Raw genomic sequence first — 11,941 nt, 5'->3', positions numbered from 1 at the left:
CTTTCTAAAGATCAACAACAGAGTATTAATTTTTTTTTAAAGTAAATCGCTAAATTAGTATTTGAACTAAAAATATTATCAATACTCAAACAATTTTAAAAATTTCAAACTTCTAATTAATATTAAAGAAGTTTGAGTATCAACAAAATAAGTCATTTTAAAAATACAGATAACATTTAAAGCTAGCAACTTAGGGGGACAACCAATGCAATTTTGTGAGTTGCTCCCATCAGTCATTTTATTGGTGTAATTAAGGAGATTGGAAACTCTTGCGTCACAAAAAAAAAAAAAAAAAAAAGGGATATCCATTCCTTGCTCATAATATAATAATGATTCTGGGTTTTAAGTTTGTAATGTGGCGTTTCCACAGAGTATATGGCTTACACAAGAGCAAAGGCGGATTCACCATGCAAGTACAACTCTGTCTATATGTTATGTAACATATACTATATGTGTATAGTTGAGAAGTTATGTATAAGGTGACAAATGAGTGCATCGATAGTCCACTAATTTACATCTTTGAATCACCTCTAGTGCTATGTGTCTACCCAAGTGTTCTTCCGTTTCCCTGCAATCCCCAATATATTACTCGACATGCAACCGTTTCGTTTTTAAGCTAAACCACATTCAGTCTATAAGGTTTTTGCACACATGGGCGGCTTTATAGTAAAATATATGGGCATGTAAATCCATGATTTCTTCGCCAAATTAAGTATTTTGTGTACGTATTTTTTAGAATTGGTATAATATTATATACTGTCACCCATGCTTCAAAGCAGTGGCGAAGCCAGAAATTTCATCTAGGGTGTTCAAATTTAAAAGAAATAAAAAAAAATTCCGATAAAGGGTGTTTAATATATGTTATATATCACTAAAATATAATATTTTACCTATATGTTGTTACAACCCATATCCACATGTGTTAGTTCATGCCATATATTAGTTAACATAAATCCAAGAAGGAATTATCTTTGAGATGATAAGAAGTCAATCCTATTGGTCTTAAGTGATACAAGAGTGTATAAGAGTGATTAACAAGTATTAGAAGTTAAATGAATCAAGGATGTTGTAACTCGTATTTTCAGGTAAATCTAGCGGTGCTTAATACACTCAAGAGGTCATGTATTAAGGTATTTTAATCATATAATATCCGTATCATAAGTCTTGAAGTCAAACGAGTTATGAAACAAAAGTCGACAAAAGTTGTCGCAACTTAGGTTCATAATTTTACTTAAACATTAGGTCAAATGTTTCTAATCTTTTCTCATAATTTACAAGGAATTACGGGGTGATCTACCAACCAAATTAAATATCTATGAGTCTAGTTTCCAACGCATGCATTATATATATGTATCTATTTTACTCTACCAACCCGCGCTATAGTTGGCCGGGTACGGCACCTATTGTGCAACCACTGATCAGTTGGGTTTTACCGAGCTCCACGTGGCCGGGTATGATTCTACCGAGCCTTATGATGGCCGGGTATATTTTTTACTGAGCCTATTATGGCCGGGTACGATATGATGATGATGATGCCCACAGAGGTGAATGTTTTAAAGGTTTATGTATTTATACATATGTATCATGCATTTCATGTCAGTAGCCCTCAGAGGTACTAAGATGTTACAGGTTGTATATTCTCTATCCTTGCTTACATTATTGATCGTATTTATGGTTCCCTGCCTTACATACTCAGTACTTTATTCGTACTGACGTCCTTTTATTTGTGGACGCTGCATGTCGTGCTGCAGGTCCTGATAGACAGGCAGGTGCAACTCCCCCACCACAGTAGACTGTCCAGTTCAGCGGTGATTGGCGAGATCTCTTCTCCGGACTTGCCTTGGTCTTGGTATGCATTTTTTCTATAGACATTATGGGTATGTCGGGGCCCTGTTCTGGTTATGTTGCAGCACTTATGTTCCTTTAGAGGCTCATAGACAAGTGTCGACTCATGTATAGTTTGGTATGCCTTGTCGGCTGGTTTTTGTTATATAGTCTTTCATGGTAGCGTGGTAGCTCATACCTTATATGTAGTTTCTTGATTGTCTGGTCATCCCCTGCTATGTATGTTCATGCCGTCATATTTTATTGCTGGTTGTCCATGATCCAGGTCTACCATTTATATTGATCTCGTCAGCCCTAAAAGATAATAATGAAGGTTAGATGAAATGTACGTTGGTGCTCGGCAAGTATGGTCGGGTGCTAGTCATGGCCCTCCAGTTTGGGTCGTGACAAACTTGGTATCAGAGCAAGTCTGTCCTAGGGATTGTCTATGAGCCATGTCTAGTAGAGTCTTGATTATGGATGTGTAGCGCGCCACATTTATAATCAGGAGGCTACATGGCATCTAGGGTTGTTACCTTCTTCCTGAATCTAGATCGTGCGTAGAGTTGAGTCGTAAGTGTTCGTCTCTAATATTCACCTTGGGGTGCGCCAGTCCTATTCGTGCGGAAGAAAGACGGGTCGTTACGGATGTGTATCGACTATCGACAGTTGAATAAGTTTACTATAAAGAACAAGTATCCACTTCCAAGAATTGATGACCTGTTTGACCAACTCCAGGGTGCCAAGTATTTCTCCAAGATTGATTTACGTTCAGGGTATCATCAGGTGAGGGTTAAGGAGAAGGATATTCCAAAGACGGCCTTCCGGACAAGATATGGGCACTTTGAGTTCTTGGTAATGTCGTTCGGGCTAACAAATGCCCCAACAGCTTTTATGGATCTCATGAATACTATATTCAGGCCCTATCTTGATGTGTTCGTGATTGTATTCATTGATGACATTCTAGTGTATTCTCGTTCGGAGGCGGAACATGCGGGCCACTTGCGGATAGTATTACAGACGCTTCAGGATCGTAAGTTATATGCTAAGCTCTCCAAATGTGAATTTTGGCTGAACTCAGTAGCGTTCCTTGGCCATGTGATATCTGACGAGGGTATTAGTGTCGACACTCAGAAGATCGATGCAGTAAAGAATTGGCCGAGACCTACAACACCATCAGAAGTCCGCAGCTTCCTAGGGCTAGCAGGATATTATAGGCGGTTTGTGGAAGGGTTTTCCTCTATATCATCACCATTGACTAAGTTAACACAGAAAGCTACCAAGTTCCAGTGGTCTGACACTTGTGAACGTAGTTTTCAGGAGCTGAAGAATCGATTGACATCCGCACCAGTGCTCACTCTTCCTGAAGGAACAGAAGGTTATGTGGTATATTGTGATGCCTCAGGTATAGGTTTGGGGTGCGTATTGATGCAGCGTGGGAAGGTGATTGCTTATGCATCAAGACAATTGAAGAAGCATGAAAAGAATTATCCAACCCATGATTTGGAATTGGCTGCAGTAATATATGCTTTGAAGATATGGCGGCACTACTTATACGGCGTCCATGTTGACATCTACACAGATCACAAGAGTTTACAATACATCTTCAAGCAGAAAGAGTTGAATTTGAGGCAGCGTAGGTGGCTTGAATTATTGAAAGACTACGACGTCGAGATATTGTATCATCCCGGTAAAGCCAATGTTGTGGCAGATGCTCTCAGCCGTAAATCAATGGGAAGCTTAGTACATATTGAGGCAGGTAGATGGGGGTTGATTAAAGAGCTTCATCAGCTAGCCAATATGAGAATCAGATTGTTAGACTCTGATGACGGAGGTGTTACTGTACAGAATACATCAGAATCATCTTTGGTAGCCGAGGTAAAAGCACGACAATATGAAGATCCTATCTTAGTACGATTAAGAGAGAGCATTCAGCAGTGTAAAAGTATGGCTTTTGAGATCGGAAGAGATGGGGCACTGAGATACCAGGGCCGATTATGTGTGCCTAATGTGGCAGGGTTGCGAGAGAAGATTATGAATGAGATTCATCAATCCCGATATTCCATCCATCCCGGCTCGACAAAGATGTATCATGATGTCAAGGAGAAGTATTGGTGGGATAACATGAAGAAGTCTATTGCAGAATTTGTAGCCCAGTGTCCCAATTGTCAACAAGTAAAGATAGAACATCAGAAACCCGGTGGATTGCTTCAGAATATAGAGATTCCGACCTGGAAATGGGAGGTGATTAATATGGACTTCATTATTGGATTACCTCGCTCTTATCATAAGTTTGACTCCATCTGGGTGATAATTGATCGACTTACAAAATGTGCCCATTTTCTGCCAGTTAAGACAACTTACACGGCTGAAGATTATGCGAAGTTGTATATCAAGGAGATTGTTAGGCTTCATGGTGTGCCGGTATCTATTATATCAGACCGAGGAGCTCAATTTACAGCTAACTTTTGGAGGTCTTTTCAGAAGGGTTTAGGCACACAAGTGAATCTCAGCACTGCATTTCATCCGCAGACTGACGGACAGGCTGAACGTACCATTCAGACACTGTAAGATATGCTACGAGCATGTGTTCTAGATTTTAAGGGGAATTAGGATGACCATCTTCCACTCATAGAATTCGCCTACAATAATAGCTACCATTCCAGTATTAAAATGTCCCCATACGAGGCACTATATGGGAGGAGATGTAGATCACCAGTTGGATGGTTCGAAGTCGGTGAAACAGAATTATATGGGCCAGATTTGATTCACCAAGCTATTGAGAAGGTGAAAGTGATACAGGAGCGATTGAGGACGGCACAAAGCAGGCAAAAATCTTATTCTGATGTCCGACGTCGTGATCTAGAGTTTGAGGTTGGTGATTGGGTTTTCCTGAGGATCTCACCAATGAAGGGTATTATGCGTTTTGGGAAGAAAGGTAAGCTGAGTCCAAGGTATATCGGGCCGTATAAAATTCTTCGACGGATTGGACAGGTTGCTTATGAGTTAGAATTGCCATCCGAATTGGAATTTGTCCACCCGGTATTCCATGTATCTATGTTGAGGAAATGTATTGGAGACCCTTCTCGAGTCGTCCCTATCAAAGATGTACAAGTTACAGAGGACCTATCATATGAAGAAGTGCCAGTGGCGATATTAGATCGACAAGTCCGCAAGCTGAGAACAAAAGATTAGCTTCCGTCAAAGTATTGTGGAGGAACAAAAATATGGAAGAAATGACACGGGAAGCAGAAGAGGAGATGAAGTCTAAATACCCTTACCTATTCCAGAATGAAGATAACAAGGATGCTGGTGGAAGACAGAATACATTGGAAGGTGAAACGGCTCTATGAGGTAAGCAATAATTTGAGAATACTCCTCCTTAATACAAAATGGTGATATGTAGATAATGTAAATACGCATAATGCTTTGTGTAGCCTTGTGAAGCCATATGTTGGGATTAATTACTTGCAAGTTTTGCTAGTGACCATTTTATAGGGGAAAATTGATCGGAAATTTCCATTGGAATCCACGATGATTTAAACTCCCCATAAACCCTTACATTCGAGGACGAATGTTCCTAAGGGGGGAGGGTGTTACAACCCATATCCACATGTGTTAGTTCATTCCATATATTAGTTAACATAAATCCAAGAAGGAATTATCTTTGAGATGATAAGAAGTCAATCCTATTGGTCTTAAGTGATACAAGAGTGTATAAGGGTGATTAACAAGTATTAGAAGTTAAATGAATCAAGGATGTTGTAACTCGTATTTTTAGGTAAATCTAGCGGTGCTTAATACACTCAAGAGGTCATGTATTAAGGTATTTTAATTATATAATATCTGTATCATAAGTCTTGAAGTCAAACGAGTTATGAAACAAAAGTCGACAAAAGTTGTCTCAACTTAGGTTCATAATTTTACTTAAACATTATGTCAAATGTTTCTAATCTTTTCTCCTAATTTACATGGAATTACGGGGTGATATACCAACCAAATTAAATATCTATGAGTCTAGTTTCCAACGCATTAAACCATTTATCGATACGATCTCGGAGTAGAGAGATATTCGTATTTTCGCGAGACTGCGCCAAGCACCTCTCTATGGGGCCCACTAAGGCGGTTTAAGATATTTGGACCTATATAGGATGCCTCCAACCCGTTTTAAGTCATTTCTTCTCACTATTTTCAGACCTTAGAACCCTAGGAACATCCTCTCAAGGTTCTCTCAAGATTCAAGACCCAAAAAAAGGGCAAACAACACAAATCAAGTGTCGGGAATTCCGTGGCGCTAGTAAGTCTCTTGTTCTTCTTGTTGTTGCTCATTTTTGTGTCGTTCCAGCTCGTGTGGGAGGTTGTTTTAAAGGGTTTATGTTCTGTAAATACTCCCTCATGTTCTTAATATCAATCCTAGGTGATTTCAAGCCTTCTAAAGTGATTCTAGTGCCGAAAAACACTAATTGATCGCTAGTTTCGCTTTTTTGTTGTTGTGGCAGCATTGGAGGGATATTTCATGGAAATTTAAGGTCAAATTGGAGTTGTTCTTTCTGTATAAAGGTAAGTAACCTCTTACTCTATATGTATTTAAGATTATCCAAGTTGCGGCTAAGCCATTGAAGCTAGAACTTGTGAAATATATATCGAAAGGCTTGGTAGTAATGTTATTGTTTTGTGGACTGTTTTGCGTTGCTGTTGGGCTGCGTATTTTACTACTGTTTTGTGGAGTTTTGGAGGAGGAAGGGTGTGGAGAAACACCATATATATATGTAGGGTTGTGGGATGATAGTTATTCGTAACATTTCCGGGTCGTTTGACACGACTACGGTGGTCGTCGTATGTATGGAGTGATTAGGCTGTGCGTGGACTATTTTGGGAGGCTCAATATGTTTATTATTGATGTTGTTTGGGCTGTTTGGTGATTGTTTTGAATGGTGTGAAGTCATATATATAGGGGAGGTGCTGTCCGTTTCATCGTAAAATAGGTTGTGGTCGATACATAATAGTTATGACGCTTAAATGATAACGATAGTATCGTTTCTCTTATTGTAGACTAAGGAGTTTTGACAATTGCATAGCTTGAGATTGGGGCAGTATATACAAGGTATGTGAGGCTATCCCTTTCCTTCTTTTGCACGACTCCGATTGTACATAATGTAATGAACGAGCTTCCAAAGATACTCTACTCTTAGAAGCTAGCAGTACTTACATTGTTTTCCCTCTTATGGAACGATTGATGTTAATGTTGCTTCTCTTATTCTTATGTTATCAATGTTGTTGGTACTTCCTGATTCTTATAAGGTTCATAGTGAAGAGTTAGTCCTAATAACGTGTACAGAGGATACCGACCTTACGTCACTCCGAAAGGTTTAGAATGTGATTCCATGAGTCGAGCATGCATTATATATATGTATCTATTTTACTCTACCGAGCCACGCTATAGTTGGCCGGGTACGGCACCTATTGTGCAACTACTGATCAGTTGGGTTTTACCGAGCTCCACGTGGCCGGGTACGATTCTACCGAGCCTTATGATGGCCGGGTACATTTTTTACCGAGCCTATTATGGCCGGGTACGATATGATGATGATGATGCCCACAGAGGTGAATGTTTTAAAGGTTTATGTATTTATACATATGTATCATGCATTTCATGTCAGTAGCCCTCAGAGGTACTAAGATGTTACAGGTTGTATATTCTCTATCCTTGCTTACATTACTGATCGTATTTATGGTTCCCTGCCTTACATACTCAGTACTTTATTCGTACTGACGTCCTTTTATTTGTGGACACTGCATGTCGTGCTGCAGGTCCTGATAGACAGGCAGGTGCAGCTCCCCACCACAGTAGGTTGTCCAGTTCAGCGGTGATTGGCGAGATCCCTTCTCCGGACTTGCCTTGGTCTTGGTATGCATTTTTGTTATAGACATTATGGGTATGTCGGGGCCCTGTTCTGGCTATGTTGCAGCACTTATGTTCCTTTAGAGGCTCATAGACAAGTGTCGACTCATGTATAGTTTGGTATGCCTTGTCGGCTGGTTTTTGTTATATAGTCTTTCATGGTAGCGTGGTAGCTCATACCTTATATGTAGTTTCTTGATTGTCTGGTCATCCCCTGCTATGTATGTTCATGCCGTCATATTTTATTGCTGGTTGTCCATGATCCAGGTCTACCATTTATATTGATCTCGTCAGCCCTAAAAGATAATAATGAAGGTTAGATGAAATGTACGTTGGTGCTCGGCAAGTATGGTCGGGTGCTAGTCATGGCCCTCCAGTTTGGGTCGTGACATATGTACCGTGTAATTTTACGATGCAGGTTGGTCAGTTGACCACTCTTGAGGCTACGTAGCTTCGCCCCTGCTCCAAAGAGACTAAATGTCACGACTCCAAATACCAGTCGTGATGACGCCTATCACGTTACTAGGCAAACCAACTCAATCATCTAATCACAACCCTTTTCCCTTATAGTAAGCCATTTTCTAACACATGTTTTAAATACCAAATTTTAATAATAAGCGTTTAAAACACAATTTCATATGCGAAAGTCAAATAAACATAAAACTACACAGCACCAAATATCTGGTGTCACGAGTCTAGAGCCTCTACTACATAACTGACTGTCTAATACAACATAAGTCTAGAAAATGCAGAAAAAGAACAAGATAAGAAGGAGAAACAGGGATGCGGATGTCATGCAACTACCTTGAAATCTCCGGCAACCTCTGGATCAGCTAAGGACCCTCACTCTGCCACTCGGGCACCTGGATCTGCACACAAGGTACAGAGAGTAATGTGAGTACGCCAACTCAGTAAGTAACTAAAGTAAATAAGGTCTGAAAGCAGTGACGAGCACTTAAAAATCATATGAATGAATAGACAACAGAATACAGATCAAAGTCCACAGTTTAAAACTAGTTTTCATCGAAAAATCATCAATTTCAGTTTAAATACTTGAAATCATATACTTAGCAATTTCTTACAACAAAGGCTTATTTCAAAAGAAGAGTGAAATCAGTGAAAATATCATAACTGAGCCCCTCGGGCAAGGTATCACTCAGAATATGTCTCTTTGGGCAGCCTCTCAGTCACTCGTGACTCAACTCTCGTCACTCGATACTCACTCTCAGCACTCAGGCTCATTAATACCTCATAGTAATAGAAATTATAGTAACCGCTGCGGCGTGCAGCCCGATCCATAATTTATAGTCGACTACGCTCACTGGGGGTGTACAGACTCCAGAGGGTCTCCTACAACCCAAACGTCATATCGCTGGCGCAGCCCGATCCAATATATATATCGCTGCGACGTGTAGCCCGATCCAATATATATATCACTGCGGCGTGCACCCCGATCCATATAAGTATCGCTACGGCGTGCAGCCCGATCCATAATATATACACATAATATCCTCACTATTAGGTTCTCAACCTCTCTCAGTCATTAACCTCACAGCCTCTCGGGAACAACAATAGAACTTAAGGAACTTATCCCAAACAGTCCTCACAATTAGAAGTGGAGTGATAAAACCAATTTTATACTTTTAAACAGGTAAAACATGACTGAGGATTTTCTTCAACAAATAAAGTGAGGAAAAATAGTAAAATGCCTTTAAGGGTATCAACAGGTCGATACAAGGCCCCAAACATGGCATATAACCCATAATACAGTATAAATGACTAAAGTACGGAATATAATAAGGTTTCAAATCAAATACGCGGCTCACTAGTTGCTACGGGATGGACCAAGTCGCAATCCCCATCGATGCACGCCCACACGCTCGTCACCTAGCATGTGCGTCACCGCATTTATCAAAATAAGTCAAATACCGGGGTTTTGTACCCTCAATTCCAGATTTACAATGGTTACTTACCTCAAACCGGTGAAAATACTACTCCGCGATGCCTTTGCCCCTCGAATTGGCCTCCACTCGCATTGAATCTATTCAAAATCAGAATCACACCGTCAAAATATGCTAAGGGAACGAAGCCCAAGCGAAAACAATCAAACAATACCAACAATCCCAAAATTGGCCAAACCCGACTCCCGGGCCCATGTATCGAAACTCAATAAAAATCACATCAATGGAATCATTATCCTCACACGAGTCCATACATACTAAGAACACTGAAATCGGAGTCCAAATGGCCCCTCAAATTTTCATTTTAAAGTCTCTTAATATACCTGCAACAGTTGAAACCAAAATCTGCAATTTTCTTCAACTCAAAATGATCCGTTCAACCCTTCGAAACTTACCCGAGGACCCCGGGACCTCAACCAAAGGCACCAACATATCCCAAAACCTTATTCAAACTTGTGCCAACCTTCAAAACACCTCAAACAACATCAAATCAACCTAAACACATCGGATTCAAGCCTAAGTTTCCAAAATCTTCCGAGTTCCGCTTTTGATCAAAAACCCAACCAAACAACGTCCCAATGACCTGAAATTTTCCACACACATCTCAAATGACAAAAAAGAACTATTGCAACTCTCAGAATCCCATTCTGACCCCTATATCAAAATCTCACCTACCAACCGGAAATTGCCGAAATTCAATTTCGCCAATTCAAGCCTAAATCTACTCCGGACCTCCAAAACCCATTCTGATCACGCTCTTAAGTCCCAAATCACATTCTGAAGCTAACCGAACCATCAGAACTCACATCCGAGCCTTCTAACACATAAGTCAATATCCGATTGATTTTTCCAACTTAACCTTCCTCAAAAGAGACTAAGTGTCTCAAACCTTACAAAAATCATTCCGGATTCGATCCGACCGACCCAATACCACATAACACGGATAAACAAAGCATAAGGAAGAAAATATTAGGGAAACAGATTGGTAATTCATGAGACGACTGGCCGGGTTGTCACATCCTCCCCAACTTAAATAAACGTTCGTCCTCGAACGAGTCAAGAAACATACCTGAAGCCTCAAACAGGTGAGGATATCTTCTCAGCATCTCCTGCTCGCTCTCCTAGGTAGCCTCATCCACAGGCCGACCTCTCCACTGTAGTTTCACTGAAGTTATATCCTTTGACCTCAACTTTCAAACCTGACGACCCAAAATAGCTACTGACTCCACATCATAAGTCAAATCATCATCCAACTGAACCGTGCTGAAATCCAAAACATGAGACGGATCTCCAATATACTTCCCGAGCATAGAAACATGAAATACCGGATGCACACTCGACAAGCTGGGTGGCAAAGCAAGCTCATAAGCCATCTCCCCAATCCTCCGAAGCACCTCAAAAGGTCCAATGAACCGAGGACTCAATTTCCCTTTCTTCCCAAATCTCATAACACCCTTCATATGTGAAACCTTCAACAAAACCTTCTCGCCAACCATGTTGGACACATCCCGAACCTTCCTATCAACATTGCTCTTCTGTCTCGACTGCGCTGTACGAAGCCTCTCCTGAATTACCTTCACCTTTTCTAAAGCATCCTGCACCAAGTCTGTCCCTAATACCCTAGCCTCACCAGGCTCGAACCAACCAACTGGAGATCTACACCGCCTCCCATACAAAGCCTCATACGGAGCCATCTGAATACTCGACTAGTAGATGTTATTATAAGCAAACTCTACAAACGGTAAAAACTGATCCCATGACCCTCCAAAATCAATGACACAAACACGCAACATGTCCTCTAATATCTGAATAGTGCGCTCGGACTGTCCATCCGTCTGAGGGTGAAAAGCTGTGCTCAACTCAACCTGAGTACCCAACTCTCGCTGCACAGACCTCTAAAACTATGAAGTAAACTGAGTGCCCCTATCTGAGATGATGGAAACTGGGACATCATGCAAACGAACAATCTCCCGGATATAGATCTCTGCCAACCGCTCTGAAGAATAGGTAGTACACACAGGAATAAAGTGCACGGACTTGGTCAGCCGATCCACAATCACCCAAATAGCATCGAACTTTCTCAAAGTTCGTGGAAGTCCAACAACAAAGTCCATAGTGATCCTCTCCCACTTCCACTCGGGAATATCCATCTGCTGAAACAAGCCACCTGGTCTCTGATGCTCATATTTCATTTGTTGACAATTGAGACACTGAGCTACAAATCCCACATTGTCTTTCTTCATTCTCCGCCACC

This window comes from Nicotiana sylvestris, chromosome 9 (genome assembly GCF_000393655.2).
Source record: "Nicotiana sylvestris chromosome 9, ASM39365v2, whole genome shotgun sequence".
Taxonomy (NCBI): domain Eukaryota; kingdom Viridiplantae; phylum Streptophyta; class Magnoliopsida; order Solanales; family Solanaceae; genus Nicotiana; species Nicotiana sylvestris.
Note: the sequence above shows the minus strand (reverse complement) of the source record.